Source organism: Mandrillus leucophaeus, unplaced genomic scaffold, assembly GCF_000951045.1.
Source record: "Mandrillus leucophaeus isolate KB7577 unplaced genomic scaffold, Mleu.le_1.0 Scaffold213, whole genome shotgun sequence".
Lineage (NCBI taxonomy): Eukaryota > Metazoa > Chordata > Mammalia > Primates > Cercopithecidae > Mandrillus > Mandrillus leucophaeus.
Genome location: NW_012102177.1, coordinates 1,389,276 through 1,399,710, shown reverse-complemented (window position 1 = coordinate 1,399,710; position 10,435 = coordinate 1,389,276). Strand labels below are relative to the sequence as shown.

Genomic DNA, 10,435 nt, shown 5'->3' with positions numbered 1-10,435 from the left:
CCCTTCCTCTGGGCGAGCGCCCGCCGCGGAAGGTGGAGCTCCTGCCCACCCGCCCGCACCCCTGCAAGATGGGTCAGCCATCTGCTCACCACCGACGCCCAGGGCTGCGGGAGGGGGTCTTGTCCAAGGTCAGACACCTACCACGGGCAAAGGGTTCAACGGCTGTGTGCCGCCCCCGACTTCCCCGATCCCCGCTGTGCGATCCCCGATCCCCGGTGAGTGACATCTCGGAGCCTTCCGTTTCCTCCTCTGTAAACCTGGGGTGGTCAAAATGTTAAAAATGATGAAGGGTACATGGGGACTTGGCCAGAGCTGCGCCCAAGCACCAGCTGTGCAGGGGTTGGCAGGGGACAGGGCACTCTCCTGGGCCTGGCTCACCCTCTGCTCTCAGGCCCCTAGTTGCCATTTCACAGATGAGGTCACCAGAGGCCACAGGTCCACCAGTGTCCGGCCAGTGTTTGTCCCTGCAGCCCTTTCTGGAACCTAGCTGGGTACAAGTGCATGACTCAGGGCTGGGTGGGAGGGGCTGTCCCTGAGGCCCTGGACCCCCCTAGCCAAGTCCTGGCAGGGGGATTCTCTTCTTCAGGATCCCATGACCTGGGGCTCTGGGGGAGCTCCAGCCCTGAGAGTGACCTGTGGCTTTGCTGGGAAAAGGGGCTTGGAGAGTGCAGCGCAGTGTCCAGGGCTGCCGTCCCAAATCCCAGGCCCACAGGGGAGCTGCCTGTGATTGCCATTAAGGCTGTGGCCTGGGGTCTCAGGGCAGCCCCAGGAACCAAAAATAGCCTGTAACTTGTCAATTTGTAAGTCCTGCCTTCCAGACACACTTCCCTGTCTTCTCCCCAAGCCTCTCTTCCCAGTCAGCTCCCCTGACTTGGAGTCACCCCTAAGCCTTGGCCCAGGCCCCTCTGCAGTGAGATGGAGGGACCCTTCCCCAGGAGAGTGGCACCTGCAGGCCCTCTGGCTGCCTGTGGTCACCCCCCAGGGTTCGGTGGGGCTGCCCCCCATTTTCCTCAGCCTGTCCCTGCCAGTTGCCGGGTTCTCACCCTCCATTTTCTAGGAAAAGAAAGTGGGGAGAGACAGGAACAGGGTCAGGAGCAGCGCAGCAGCGGCGCTGAGGTGGAGGTGGGTGAGAGGCGGTTCCTTCAGGCACAGGAGGGATGGCGAGGTGGACAGAGCCGTGAAGGGAGTGGGGCTGGAATGGGAGGCCCCGAGGTGCCACTGCTCCCTTGCAAGGGGCCTCTTGCCCCTGAGTCCCTTGGGCCTTTCCCTGGAGACGGAGGTGGTCAGGTGAGCCCAGCCGGAACCACCGGGAAGGCAGGTGGTGGCGAGCGGGGTCAGCCTGCCCTTGCTGCTGTGGGCTCCAAGGGCCGGAGAAACTCTTATCCTCAAATGACAGTGGGATGACAGTCAGCCTTTGGCGGACACCATGTAGGGCGTTCCTCGTCCAGGCAATACTGCTTGTCTTAGAGAATAAGGAGAAACCTAGAAACATAAAAGATAACAGAAACATAAAGAGAGGGAAACGGCAACAGTTCCACTCCCGAGAGCCTCCCTTTATGCAGTTTGGGTGGCTCCCCGCAGTTCCTTTCTCCCGGAGTGTTTGTTTGACACAGCTGTGGGCGATCTGAGTGTAATGCACCTGCTCCTTCAAAGGTGGCCCTGCTGCCCGCCGTGCTGGTGCCCCACCGGCTTCCCTGCCCTCCATACACAGGGATTGGACTGGGCCAGACTGTGAGGAATGGACATCCAACCCGGCCTTTGGAGTGGGCGAGAGTTTTCCTGTCTCAGGAGCAGTGGAGTTTCATTTCCACCATTTCATGCTGGGTGCCCTTCCCCATGTCCACTGTCCCCATGTGATCCCAGGCAGCTCCTCGTGCCTGGATCCTGGTTCTCTCAGGATCCCCCAGGCTGCCCAGAGTCAGGCTGTTTTTGGGAAACACCCTCTCTGCTCGCATACCTTCAGTTCGCCCTGCCAGCTCTCCCCGGGACCTCACCAGGCAAGAGCAGAGGGAGGGCGGTGGGGAGTCACCAAAGGGACCTGGAGTGGCCTGCGTGGCCATGCTCTCTGCAGATGAACCCATGGGTGCTGTGTGGAGAAAGGGCTGCCGGGAAGGAGATGGGGAGAGAGACAGAAGGCAGACACTAGGGAGGCCTCTCCTGGGTGGCTGAGGGGGGTGGAGGAGAGGAGGCTGACTCAGGGTTCTGGGAGGTGGAGTGGACAGGACCCAACTGACTGGCTGTGAGGTGGGCCACAGAGGGTGGGGCTTGGGAGCATGCCCCCTCGTGATGGCAGGTGGGGGAGGCTGGCATGCTTGGTGTGGTTGTGGAGTGCTTGAAGAGCTGTGGCAAGTCTGAGGGGCAGCCGTGGGAGGCACCTGCGCATGGAGGGGCTGAAGCCCAGGAACAAGCCAAGCTGGGCGGGGAGTGAAGGCAGCCCGGAGCGTGGGTGGCATGCCGTGGGAAGAGAGGGGGCTCGGCCTCAGCGGCAACCCAGGGGCTTTGGAACTTACAACCACGAGATCTTTGACTATCACAGCTGAAGGGACCTCTGGCATCACCATTGTTCTACAGGGAGGCGGACATGGGGAAGGCCACCTACCAGGGACTCAGCTGTCCCTGGCATTCCTGGAAATGGGAGCCTGGGGCGTTGACACCCATGGCCGTGTGAGCTCAGTGGCTTGGCTGCATACAGTGGAGTCCACCCACCATGTGACCGTCGTGTGTGTTACGTGTGAGGCTGTCGTATATGCCTGATTGTGTGCTGAGTCCATGCTTAGAACAGCGCAGAGCAGGCCGCTAGACCCCTGCCCTCATATCCACCAATCTTGCCCCTCCTGCGGGTGGAGTATGTCCAGTGGTCCCCTAGGCAGAAGAAGTCAGCCGTGGGGCAGCTGAGTGCAGCCAGAGCCCTCAGCACAGCACAGGAGGCTGCAGTGGCATCAGGGGCTTAAGCAAAGTGTGAAGTGGGTAACAAGTGATGTGGCTTGTGATGTGGCACCACTGAGCCCTGAGCCCCAGACTGGGCCAGGGGGACACTGCCATGGCCCCTCACCTCCTTCCCTTTTCTTCTACTTCTGGTGCTGACTGGCCCCTTCTAGCTGGCCATTGGCACAATAGGGATGGAGGGACAGATCTGCAGGGTGTCCAGTCCCGTGGTGTGAATATCCCCACCTGGGTTCATGTCAAACCGCCAACGCTTGAATTGGCATTAACGCTTTACAGAATTCCTGAATAGTTAACAGTCAGCACTTGTGAGCTGGCAAGGGACCGCCCAGGCAGCCACTGTGGAGAGGAGCCTGGGTTTCCCACCCACAGTGGGCCATCCTCCTTCTCTGTGTCCCTATCTGTGCTGTGCCACGTGCAGGCTTTCTTTCTCTTGTTTTGAGACGGAGTCTTGCTCTGTCACCCAGGCTGGAGTGCAGTGGTGCGATCTCAGCTCACTGCAACCTCTGCCTCTCAGGTTCAAGCAATTCTCCTGCCTCAGCCTCCCGAGTAGCTGGGACTACAGGTGCATACCACCACGACTGGCTAATTTTTTTTTGTATTTTTAGTAGAGACAGGGTTTTTACCGTGGTCTCTACCAAAAAAACAGGTTTTTACCGTGTTGGCCAGGGTGGTCTTGATCTTCTGACCTCGTGATCCACCTGCTTCGGCCTCCCAAAGTGCTGTGATTACAGGCGTAAGCCACTGTGCCCAGCCTGCATGCACGCTTAACCAGCCCTTAGGTCTTCATTTCCAGGTGGGGAAGGGAAGCACTGTCACTGTCCTCCTTGTTCTGTTTAGGTGTAGCGTGTTCATTTCTGAAGGTGAATATTTACTTAGATGACTTAGCAGGATAACCACCCTAATGAGATACTTCCATGGGTGAATGCGTATGTCTTGCTGAGATGAGGTGACTGAATACACATATGAACGTAAAACCTACTGTGTCCTCACCCATGTCCTTGGAGGAACACACGGGAAACTCGTGGAGTTGTTTTCAGCCTCCCAGTGAGGAGTCTGGTGGGGGAGCTGGCTCTGGAGGACAGCTTGTTTGTGGTGCCTCTGCCCACTGGGCTGAGGGCACGTGCCCCAGGGCCTTGGGGAGGCAGCCCTGCCTCACAGCTTGGGGCCTCAGTTCCAGCCTCTAGGAAACCATGTAGTTGCATTCTTCATGACTCATGTGTTTTTTAAAATTTGAGACATAGTTCACATATTATTAAATTCGCCATTTTAGTTGTACAATTCAGTGGTTTTTAGTACATTCACAAGGTTGTGCAACCATCACCGTTAATTCCGGAACATTTTAATCATCCCTAAAAGAAACCTTGTACTGATTTGCAGACAATCCCCATTTCCCCCTCCTCCCAGCCCTGGCCACCAGTAACCTGCCTTCTGTCTCTACAGATTTGCCTGTTCTGGACATTTCACATAAATGGAACCATATATTATATGGCCTTTTGTGCCTGACTTCTTTCATTTATTAAGAACATATTTCCAAGGTTTATCCATATATTGTAGCATGAATCACTACTTCATTCCTTTTTCTGGGTAAATAATATTCCATTGTGCCACAGTTTATTTCTCCATTCACCGGTGGTGGATATTTGAATTGTTTCCACTTTTTGGTTACCGTGAATAATACTGCTATGAACATTCCTATACAAGTTTTTGTGTGAACATACATTTTCTCCTTGAATATATACCCAGGACTGGACTTGCTGGGCATGTTGTAACTCTTATGTTATACTTTTTGAGGAATTGCCAAGCTGTTTTCCAAATAATTGAACAATTTTACATTTATTAAATTTTACACCAGGAATGTATGAAGGTTCCAATTTCCCGACATCCTTGCTGATGCTTGTCATTGTTGTCTGGTTTAGTGGGTGTGAAGAGGTGTCATATTGTGGTTTTGATTTCCACTTCTCTAATGACTGATAATGTTGAGCATCTTTTCATGTGTCTGTCGGCCACTTGTAAATCCTCTTGGGAGAAATGTCCATTCAAACTCTTCGCCCATTTTTAAATTGGGTTGTCTTTTTATTGTTATTTATTTGGATACTAGACACTTCTCAGACATATGATTTGCAATTTTTTTAAGATGGAATCTCGCTCTGTCACCCAGGCTGGAGTGCAGTGGTGTAATCTCAGCTCACTGCAACCTCCGCCTCCCAGGTTCAAGCGATTCTTCTGCCTCAGCCTCCCCAGTAGCTGGGACTACAGGCATGTGCCACCATGCCCAGCTTTTTTTTTATTTTTTATTTTTTATTTTTAGTAGAGGGGGTTTCACCATTTTGGCCAGGCTGGTCTTGAACTCCTGACCTCAGGTGATCCTCCCGCCTCTGCCTCCCAAAGTGCTGGGATTACAGGTGTGAGCCACCGTGCCCAGCCGATTTGCAAATATTTTTTCCTTTTCTGTGGATCATCTTTTCACTTTCTTGATTGTGCCATTTGAGACACACAAGTATTAAATTTTAATGAAATCCAATTTATTTCCTTATTCTTTAGTTGCTTGAGTTTTTGTTGTCATTTTTGGGAAACTATTGCCTAATCCTAGCTCATGAAATGAAAACATCTCTTTTCTTCTAGGAGTTTTATACTTTTAGCTCTAACATTTAGGTTTTTGATCTATTGTGAGTCAATTTTTTTTTTTATATGGCATGAAGTAAGGGTTTAAACTAAATCTTTTGCATGTAGCTATCCAGTTGTCCTATCATCATTTGTTGATAAGACTACTCTTTCACCCATTGAATAGTCTTGGCACTCTTGTCAAAATTCAGTTGACCACAAATATATGGGATTATTTTTGGACTCTCTTTTGAGACAGGGTTTCACTCTTTCACCCAGGCTGGAGTGCAGTGGCAAGATCTTGGTACACTGCAGTCTCAACCTCCCTGGGCTCAGGTGATCTTCCTACCTGAGCCTCCTGAGTAGCTGGAACCACAGGTACACACCACCACACCTGGCTACTTTCTGTACTTTTTGTAGAGACGAGATTTTTGCCATGTTGCCCAGGCTGGTCTTGAACTCCTGGGCTCTGCCTGCCTCAGCCTTCCAAAGTACTGGGAATATAGGCATAAACCACTGTATCCAGCCTACTTCTGGGCTCTTGGTTCTGTTCTATGGGTGTATATGTCTATCCTTACACCAGTGCCACACTTGTAATTTTTAGTAAGTAAATTGTAATTTTTAAGTAAGTTTTGAAATGGAAAGCATGAGTCTTCTTTGTTGTTGTTGTTGTTTTGTGATGGAGTCTCAGTCTGTCACTCAGGGTGGAACGCAGTGGCCTGATCTCAGCTCACCGCAACCTCCGCCTCCTGGGTTCAAGCGATTCTCCTGCCTCAGCCTTCCGAGTAGCTGGGACTACAAGTGTGTGCCACCACGCCTGGCTAATTTTTGTATTTTTAGTAGAGATGGGGTTTTGCCATGTTGGCCAGGATAGTCTTGAACTACTGACCTCAAGTGATCCACCCGCCTTGGCCTCCCAAAATGCTAGGATTGCAGGTGTAAGCCACTGCACCTGGCCTTTTTTTTTTTTTTTTTTTTTTAAGTTTTTTTGATTATTCTGTATCACCTGCATTTTCATGTAAATTTTAGGAATGCCTTGTCTATTTCTTTTAAAAAGGCAGGAATTTTAATGGAGATTGCATTGAATCTATAGGTCAATTTGATGTAGTGTTGTATTGCCATCTTAACAATATTGTTTTCCAATCCATGAATATGGGATATCTTTATCTTTATTTAGGTCTTCTTTAATTTCTTTCAATAATGTTTTATAGTTTTCAGTGAATAAGAAGTATTGCACTTATTTTGTTAAACTTACTCCTAAGTATTTTACTCATTTTGATGCTGTCCCAAATGGGGTTGTTTTATTTCATATTCAGATTTCTCATTGCTAGTGATTCTTGTATAATGATCTTATACTTTGCAGACTTATTGAACTCATTTCTTAGCTGTAAATAGGGTTTCTTTTTTTGAGGGGGGATTCTTCAGGGTTTTCTATATATGAGTAGGTAATATGCAAATAAAAATAGTTTTACTCTTCCTTCTCAAACTAGATGTCTTTTATTTCTTTTTCTTGTCTAACTGTCCTTGATAGGATCTCCAGTGCCATGCTGCAAACAAATAGCAAGACTGGAAATCCCCCTGACCTTAGGAGGAAAGCATTCGTTTTCTCATCACTAGGTATGATGTTAGCTATGGGTTTTTGGTAGATGCTCCTTATCAAATTGAAGAAGTTCCCTTCTATTCCTAGTTTGTTGGGTGCTTTTATTATGAAACAGTGTTAGATTTTGCCAAATGTGTTTTCTGCATCTATCGAGATGGTCATAGAGTGTCCTCCCTTTATTCTATTGATATGGTATGCTACATTGAATTTTGGATGTGAAACAAACCCTATATTCTTGGGATAAATCCCATTTGGTCATGTTGTATAATACTTTATGTATAGAGTGTTAGATTTAGTTTATTGTATTTTATCAAGGACATTTGCATCTATGTGACCTTCGTGTTTTATTTTGATATCAAGGTAATACTTATAGAATGAGTTCTGAAGTGTTCCCTCCTAGTCTTTCTTTTTTTTTGGAAAGATTTTGTGAAGGTTTGGTGTTTTTTGTTTTTTTGTTTTCTCTTTTTGAGACAAGATCTCACTCTGTCACCCAGGCTGGAGCGCAGTGGCGTGATCTCAGCTCACTGCAACCTCCGCCTTCTGGGTTCAAGTGATTCTCCTGCCTGCCTCAGCCTCCTGAGTAGCTGGGATTATAGGCATGTGCCACCACACTGGTGTTTTGTGTGTGTTTGTTTGTTTGAAGGTTTGGTGTTAATTCTAGTTAAACCTTTGATATAATTCACCAATGAAGCCATGTAACTCTGGCTTTACTTTGTGGGAAGTTTTTTGGTTACTCTCTGTCTCTTTACGTGTTATTGGCCTTATTTGGTGATTTGGTTAGGCTTCGTGTTCCCACCTAAATCTCATCTTGAATTGTAATCCCTATAATCCCCACGTGTCAAGGGAAGAGACCAGGTGGAGATAATTGAATCATGGGGGCGTTTCCCCTCATGCTGTTCTCGTGATTGTGAGTGAATTCTCACAAGAACTGCTGGTTTTATAAGGGGCTCATCCCCCTTCGCTTCGTATTTCTTCCTGCCACCTTGTGAAGAAGATGCCTTGATTCCCCTTTGCCTTCTGCCATGACTGTAAGTTTCCTGAGTCCTCCCCAGCCCTGTTAAACTGTGAGTTGATTAAACCTCTTTCCTTTATAATTTACCGAGTCTCATGCAGTTCTTAATGGCAGTATGAAAATAGACTGATACATTTGGATTTTCTATTTCTTTTTGAGTCTGTTTTGGTAGTGTCCTTCTAGGAATTTCTCCATTTCAGATAGGTTATTTCATTTATTGGCATATAGTTGTTCATAATATTCCATTCTGTTAATTCCTTACTGGGAACACAGGCTATTATTGTTTTTCAAGGCAGGCATGGAGTTAGGGAGCAGGAATAAGGGACTAGGATAAGTTAAAACAACACAAACCTCACTGTTGTTGTGTTTTTGTTTGTTTGTTTGCTGTTTGTTTTTTACCAAGATTCATCTGTTTTTCTTGACCAAACATTCCTAGGGTTACTGAAAACCTTTGGTGGATTTGCAGAGTTCTGAAAGAGTAGATTCTGATAATTTTTTCTGGATTTTTCATTGCTTTTATGGAGGGATGAACTTCTGGAGGTCCTTACTCCACCACTTTTTTGCTGACATCACTCTCAGTGTGTTTGCAAATGTCTAGAGCCAGAGCACTGACCCAAATCCCATTTGGTTACGGTGTATAATACTTTGTATAGAGTTCTAGATTCAGTTTGCAGTATCTGTGGCCCCCAATCCCATGCCTGCAGCAGGACAGGCTGCAGAATGGGTGGTAAGGTTGTGCAGAGATTTAGGATTTGGGCTCAATCAGACTCTAAGCCTCTCTCAATTTCTAGCCTTCGACGTCCACTTTTATAGTAAATATTTGTTGAATTGATTAGTACTTGGTAAACTTGTGCTTGAACTTCATTTACAAATTATGTTGTACAAAACACTTGTGCCTGTAGCCTCCTTTCCAGCATTATATGTGACCCTTGGAGCCCTAAATAAATGTTTCCTCCTTACAGAAAACTGTGGGTCTGCATGAGAGTCCTGGATTCTAGTGTTGAGGATTTCCACATGGATGGGCTGAGTCGGGAGTGGTGAGAGGAGCCTAGGCCCTATCACATTGACTTGTAGCTGCTGTAAGAACATTTTCTGCATAAGTTTTCTTAAGCATTCAGCTACCTACATCAGAGAGTCAGCGGTATTCCTTACTCATTTTGGCTCCTCTGGGCTCAGCTTCTCCATGCCCTTTAGCTCCTGGGGCCACCTTTAAAATCTATTTGTTGAATTGATCAGTGTTGGGCAACTTTGGAATTGGGCTGCATTTACAAATTATATTGTACCCAATGCTTGTCATCACTTGACTGCCAGGGTGCTTAATGAGCACCTCCTCCTGTTGGGACTTGCTGGGTGAGTGTGTTCCTCGGTGGCGTGTAGGCCTGGTATCTGAATGCCAGGGAGCCCCTCCAAGGCTTTCTCCCACCCTAGTTTGGGAGGATCAGTGCCCTGCTGTCTTTAGTTGACAGCTCTTGCCTTCGGAAGGCAGAAGAAAATACTGCTCAAGCTTTCTGACCTTTCTAGAAAGGTCTTTCAGGGAAACGGAGTCAATGTTAAAGATTTCCACGAGTGCTCCGGATCTTTATTGTATTGCTGACCAGGGTCACCTTGGCCACAGTTTGGATGCCGACCGTGGGTGCTTATGAGTCACAAGGAACTTTGCCAGTCTCTCTGGGTACGGGGGACATGGTGCCTTCCTGGTGGTTTCCACCAGGTCCCTCTGCGTCTGTTCCCCTGGAAGCTGGAGGATTGCCTTTTCTCTAAACCTCTTTTGGGGTGCCTGAGCATTTGTTGGCCAGATCCAGCTGATCGGCTCTGCCCTGGTCTGGGTGCTCCAGGGTGATGACTGTGGCAGAGGCTCTCGGAGAAGGGAGCAAAGCAGAATGTGGAACTGTGCGGCTCTGGTCCTCGGTTTCTTAACCGTTGGCAGGGATCCTAAAGGCGCCAGGTCCTCCCTGTCCTCCTCCGCTGACTCTGCCCTCCTCAGTGTGTCCACGGGCACAGGCTTTCCTCCTGGCAGGTGGCAGCTGGAGACCTCCTGGGTGTCCTGCCGCCACTGTGGACCTCACCTCAGTGCTGTCTGGGGCCTTCCCAGACCAGTCCCCTCCCAGCGGGACCCAACCCTGCCAGCCTCAGCTTTCAGGAGCTGCCCCCACGGCGCAAACAATATGCTTTCTATTTGGAGTTGACTCCGCTGCCCTTTGGAGATCCCAGCGCGTAACGTGAGCTGGCGACCAGCGCGGGGGAGGCGCCCACACGCCCGTCCCGTCGCGGTGTCT

General features: G+C 48.9%; 1 protein-coding gene across 2 annotated transcripts in view; it reads left to right on the top strand.

Moving 5' to 3' along the window:
- LIMS2 (LIM and senescent cell antigen-like domains 2) overlaps positions 1-10,435 on the top strand; it is a 47,270-nt gene that overhangs the window by 10,914 nt on the left and 25,921 nt on the right. The window contains exon 1 of one of the 2 annotated variants that reach the window (XM_011980490.1): positions 496-1,122. The exons of the other annotated variant lie outside the window; for it this stretch is intronic. The gene's annotated coding sequence lies outside the window, so the exon portion shown is untranslated. Of the gene's footprint in view, positions 1-495; positions 1,123-10,435 lie in introns of those variants that run through there. 2 annotated transcript variants of the gene reach the window in all.